Source organism: Vigna unguiculata, unplaced genomic scaffold, assembly GCF_037176805.1.
Source record: "Vigna unguiculata cultivar grain cowpea cultivar isolate G323 ecotype 2 unplaced genomic scaffold, ASM3717680v1 ptg000075l, whole genome shotgun sequence".
Lineage (NCBI taxonomy): Eukaryota > Viridiplantae > Streptophyta > Magnoliopsida > Fabales > Fabaceae > Vigna > Vigna unguiculata.
Genome location: NW_028196721.1, coordinates 15,940 through 22,548, shown reverse-complemented (window position 1 = coordinate 22,548; position 6,609 = coordinate 15,940). Strand labels below are relative to the sequence as shown.

The 6,609-nt window shown below is 29.5% G+C and overlaps 1 non-coding gene across 1 annotated transcript; it reads right to left on the bottom strand.

The window, feature by feature from the left end:
- Positions 1 to 4,163: 4,163 nt before the first annotated feature.
- Positions 4,164 to 4,251, bottom strand: TRNAS-GGA (transfer RNA serine (anticodon GGA)). Its single transcript has one exon. It is a non-coding gene; the product is annotated as a tRNA-Ser (tRNA).
- Between the last annotated feature and the right edge of the window lie 2,358 nt (positions 4,252 to 6,609).

Here is a 6,609-nt window from a genome sequence, read left to right as displayed (position 1 = left end):
ATCATTTTACAAGAATAGAGTATGGTATAAATCAACCCGAAGAGGTATGCATAAAAATATTTGTATCAAGAAAAAATCCCAGAATTCCTTCGATTTTTTGGGTTTGGAAAAGTGCGGATTTTCAAGAAAAGGAATCTTATGATATGTTGGGAATCTCTTATGATAGTCATCCGCGTCTAAGACGTATTTTAATGCCCGAAAATTGGATAGGATGGCCTTTGCGTAAAGATTATATTGCTCCAAATTTTTATGAAATACAAGATGCTCACTAAATGATAAAAATAATAAACTAATCCAAACTTCTGCAACCCCAGTCAAAGAATATAAGTACATTCTGTTATAGATCAGACAAAATAATTGATTGACATTAAATCAGGCAGAGTAATGGAAGTTGCATTCAGATATTATTATGTGAGAAATCACAAAATTCAGAAATAATAGAATGAATAATTATAGGGTTTAAAATAGGATGGATAGGAGTTTCTTAAGATTCTAAAACAAAAACAATACTGAGTTCTTATCAGCCAAGCCAATAAAAGAAATAGGATGAACTGCAAAAATTCTTTATCTTTATAATAAACTAATTCTTTATCTTTATAATAAACTATATAACGTGCACATCACCATCAATTATACGGCCACGAAAAAAAAAACACAAAGAAAAGGGCTCGATTCTATTTTGGTAATCCTTCTCAGATGAATTCTTAATATTCTCACTCCACCCCAGAACTTCGACTTTTAGGTCTTTTAACCAACTAATTAAACCACTCGAATATTATGGAAATAGAAACCTTTTTTTGTATCGCAGAAAAAAAAGGAAAAAAATAGATAAAGAATTCATTATCTATATATCTATATCTATATATATATAGATACTATAGATAAGCGAATATACCTAATAAAAAATTGCATCTATTCTTTAATCATCTAGGAAAAGTATATCTACAGATACCTAAATAGATCAAAGAAATATGTTATGTATCAGAATCTAGAAGAACACAAATTTGTATGAGTATCTATCCCCCATATTCATTAAAATGAATATGGGGGATAGATACTCATACAAATGAATCTTGTGTCAGGAACCAGATTTGAACTGGTGACACGAGGATTTTCAGTCCTCTGCTCTACCAACTGAGCTATCCCGACCATTCTTGAAGCTTAATACTTTGATTTTAAAAGATTTTTAAAATCTATGTTAATGAATCTATATCAACTAAGTAAAAAAAAAGTTTGTAAGTGAGTTTCCGCAGTAATAATTATTTTTTATTGTTAATCGTTAATTACGCATATGAAAATTCCTTGCTAAAAAATAAGATATTAATTTATACATTTCTGATTAAAAAAAATTCTATGTGTTTCACATATATATTTATATCTATTCCAAAACTCGTCCCTTGTCATTATGATAGATAAGAAAATTATGATAGATAGGAAATTGATGAAAATAAAAATTCCAATTTCGTTGGGAAATAATAAATCGAATAAAACACATAAATAAGGACTTCAAGATAGAGAGGATATAGGAAAAAAATTAGAAAATGAAAAAGTATTTTTGGGGATAGAGGGACTTGAACCCTCATGATTTCTTAAGTCGACGGATTTTCCTCTTACTTTCAATTTCATTGTTGTCGGTATTGACATGTAGAATAGGACTCTATCTTTATTCTCATCTGATTTATCAGTTCTTCAAGGGTTTTAGCCGATTATGATGAAGTGAATAATTTCATCAATAAATATTCCATCTTTTCTTCAACTTCGAATTGATTTGATTCACATTTTTCATTTGTGAATATTTTTATCACAAATAGATCTTCAATAATAAAATAAAAAGTAACAAATTGAAAGAGTATTTCAGTATATATATATGTTTCTAAATGTTTATCTTTGATCCATTCCTGTAATTTTGGTGAAAGGATTCTTTTACTAATGCAATAAAAAAAGTCGTCAATTTCGTTTGTTAGAACAGCTTCCATAGAGTCTCTGCACCTATCCCTTTTTTATTATCACTTTCTGAATTTTTATTTGTTTTCAGAAAACAGGATTTGGCTCAGGATTGCCCATTGTGAATTCCAGGGTTTCTCTGAATTTGAAAATTATTACTTGGTAAGTTTCCATACCAAAACTCAATCCAATTAAGTCCGTAGCGTCTACCAATTTCGCCATATCCCCATCTTTTTTTTTATTTGAATCTGATTATAATAGAATGCTTTTTTTTTCATTTCTATTATGAGAATTATGCGGGAACTTTTGAATTCATTAAATACATATTATTTTATTAAATATTAAAAACCCCTTTCTCCAATTTTATAGATTTTATTTCATCTATATTGGATACCTTTATTTGTTTGAATCAGAACTAATTCTAATATCTATATATTAACAATTCAATATACACAGATATAGACCACATATCTACTTATCTTCTATGTACCTACTTATCTTCTTTTTTCATACAATTTAGAATACTCGAATGGTCGATTCTTTTTTTTTTTTTGTTTTTGCTTAAAAAAAAAAAGAAAATAAACAATCCATTTATTCATATACAATTTATATAACTAAAACGAATCTAGTGGCTAAAAAAAACCATTCTTTTAATTGAATATAATATAGAATTAGACATTTACTTAGAAATATGGAATTCCTTAATAAATATTTACTAAAATTTATATTTATTCAAATTTACTTTAAGTACTAATAAATAATCTTTTTGAAAGAAATCAATTTAATAATATATATCTAGAATAGTAGATCGAAATAAATTATATTAAATAAATTATATTAATATAATATTAATTATTATCTTGCACTTTATGTTATCAGATAAAATAAATAATAGAAATAATAAAAATTGGGTTTGATTTTCTATATTTTCTTTCTCTATTTTTGATGTTTGTATTAATTTGAATTTTGTTATAAATAACTAAAAATTGATAACTAAGATCCCATTCAATTCTTCTGCATATGTATATTTCGTTTACATTAGCCGGTTTAGCTCAGAGGTTAGAGCATCGCATTTGTAATGCGATGGTCATCGGTTCGAATCCGATAACCGGCTTTTCTCTATTTGTTTTTTACATAATTGATAATATCTTTTTTAGAAATAAAAAATTGGGAGAGTTCGATCTCTGCGGAAGAAATCAAGAAATTAACCTACTTTTTTGTATTCTTTTATATACAATAAATTCGGATATTGATAAAATTCATCTAATTCTTCTTTGTACTATAAAACTTTAGTAGATTTCGCTTCATTTAGAATTCTATAATATTTTTCATTTCGTTTAGTTTTCATTTCGATTTATAAGATTTTTCATTTTAAAAAAGGAGTTTTTATGTCACGTTACAGAGGACCTCGTTTCAAAAAAATACGTCGTCTAGGATATTTACCAGGACTTACTAGTAAAAGGCCAACAGTCAAAAACGAATTTCGAAATCAATTGCGCTTCAGTAAAAAATCTCAATATCGTATTCGTTTAGAAGAAAAACAAAAATTGCGTTTTCATTATGGTCTTACAGAACGACAATTGCTTAAATACGTTCGTATCTCCGGAAAAGCTAAAGGATCAACTGGTCAGGTTTTATTACAACTACTTGAAATGCGCTTGGATAACATACTTTTTCGATTGGGTATGGCTGCGACTATTCCTCAAGCCCGCCAATTTATAAACCATAGACATGTTTTAGTTAATGGTCGTATAGTGGATATACCAAGTTATCGTTGTAAACCTCAAGATATTATTACAGCAAAGGATGAACAAAAATCTAAAACTCTTATTCAAAATTATTTTGATTCAGCCCCCCATGAGAAATTGCCAAATCATTTGACTGTTCACCCTTTCCAATATAAAGGTTTAATTAATCAAATAATAGATAATAAATGGGTTGGTTTGAAAATAAATGAATTACTGGTTGTAGAATATTATTCTCGTCAAACTTAAACTTAACTAAAATAACAAGAGTTTTTTTTACAAGGATTTTCTGCTATTCATATATCATAGACATGGATATGCGAAAATTTTTATTCCTTGCCCACCCGTTATCCACTATTTTTTGTATTACCGAAAAATGAGGAATATAAAGTTGTCCATATCAACAAACAAATTTGAAATATGAAATAATGGTATGCATTGGGATGAGTAATATTGATGAATTTGGTAAAGATTCGGAAAGAGAGGGATTCGAACCCCCGGTAAACAAAAAGCCTACATAGCAGTTCCAATGCTACGCCTTGAACCACTCGGCCATCTCTCCTATATAATGATGCCCAGAAACCGGTTGAATGTTGAATAGTGAATCAATCCTATTTTTCATAAATGCATAAAACCTATTCAAACTATAAAAATACAAAGTAAAATTAAAAAAAAACCTCCTACAAGGTCTTAGGATAAACAAATTTGATTGATGAGTTCATTTTTACGTTATTTCGCACTGTATTATAATTATACAATTCCTTTATTTGTGGGATTGATTTCTCACACCATGATTAATTAAATTATAGAATGGATTTCTACCTATGCCTAGATCTCGGATAAATGAAAATTTTATAGATAAGACCTTTTCAATTGTAGCCAATATCTTATTACGAATAATTCCGACAACTTCAGGAGAAAAAAGGGCATTCACTTATTACAGAGATGGTGTGATTTGATTCCATTTTTTTTGACCGATTTCGGTCAAAAAAAAATGGAATGGAAAAACCCCACGCGTGTTGAAGGTGAAATTTGTAAATAAAAGGATTAATTCCTTCTGTCGTGTATCCTCGATTAATGAAGCCTTATATGCTTGAATTTTAGGTTTCTAGTATTAAGCGAAAGGTTATACCTATACTTATGGGGTTAGGTCAACCCCAAATTACTAGTACTGATAGGCAACATTGGGAAAGAAGCACTACGCTTGGGAATCAAGGACACGAAAACTTTGTATCTATCTATATCCATGGCTTATCGAGATTGGGACTAACAGGAATGGTTGGGACAATAAATATCCATCTCGTTCATATTTTGGATACCCATAGAACCATCGAAGATTATTGAGGTGACTAATTCCAGGAAATTAAGCAGCGTAGAGGACAAAGAAATTGTTGAAGTTCTTATTTTTTTTTATCAAGTACCTACATACTTAATGTTAAGAAATAATTTTTGACAGGAAGGTTGGCTAGAGATTTATTGTAAAAACACTAGCTCTGTTCAGTTGAGAATGAGAATACTGGAATATTTTTTGATTTGATGGATTTTTCTCATTACACACATAAGGGGGGAGCCGTATGAGATGAAAATCTCACGTACAGTTCTGGAGCGGAGATTCTTTGAACCGAATGACGACCGTAACGGATGTCAGCTCAATCTGAAGGAAATTATGCAGAAGCTTTACAGAATTATTATGAGGCTATGCGACTGGAAATTGATCCCTATGATCGAAGTTATATACTTTATAACATAGGCCTTATTCACACAAGTAACGGAGAACATACTAAAGCTTTGGAATATTATTTTCGGGCGCTCGAACGAAACCCATTTTTACCCCAAGCTTTTAATAATATGGCCGTGATCTGTCATTACGTGCGACTATCTCCACTATAGAAAGAAAAAAGAAAAGAACAAGCAAATCCACAAATTTTAATATAAGAAATATAGAAATATAAATAATTATAAATAAGAAAGGCTTTCTACATATATATATCGTTCAAAACAACGATTTTTATCAGCTGTAGCAAAGAAACTTCATAGAAGTAAAAATATGAAGAAATCGATATGTCTAGATACCCTCTTTTTCTATGGATAAAAGATCTAATTGATAAAGGAAGCATCGTAAGGATCAATTAACACGGTTTTCAATCGATATAATAAAAACTGCTTCCTTATCTCATGATAAATAAAGAAGTCAGGAATCCACTTATGTAATAAAAAGGATCCCCTGGTATTTTGAGCAGCGGTGTAGTATCAAATCCCAAAGATAGAAAGTATTTTCTCTTTACTTATAAGAACTTATAAGATAAGAAAGAAAAAACTTTTACCAAGATTCTATAGAAATGAATCTATCATATATTTTTGTATATGATATATAAAATCGAGATAGTTACCTTTCAGAAAATTAGAATTAGGGCGTTAATGCCAATGCTTGATTCCCTTTTCTGAAGGTAGGAGAAAAGATAAAACTAAAAAAAAAGATGAAATTCTTTGAAATTCTTTATTTATTAGTAAAAATGAAAGTTTGAAACTCATATTAATAATTTCTTTTTTTCTTTTAGTTAACTTCAAGATAATAGAACAAAAAAAGAATTGACTACTGAGCCGTATGAGTCAGGAAATTCTCAAGTACGGTTCTAAGGAAAGGAATTGACTCACCTATTTCGACCGAGGAGAACAGGCCATTCGGCAGGGAGACTCAGAAGTTGCGGAGTCTTGGTTTAATCAAGCCGCTGAATATTGGAAACAAGCTATAGCTCTCACCCCCGGTAATTATATTGCAGCACAGAATTGGTTGAAGATCACAGGGCGTTTTGAATAAGAACACTCTGTTTCTTTTTTTTCTTATATATTTATCTATCTATATAAAGATATAGATAGATAAATATATATTGTTATAAATTCTTGTTTCTTGTCCCTATCA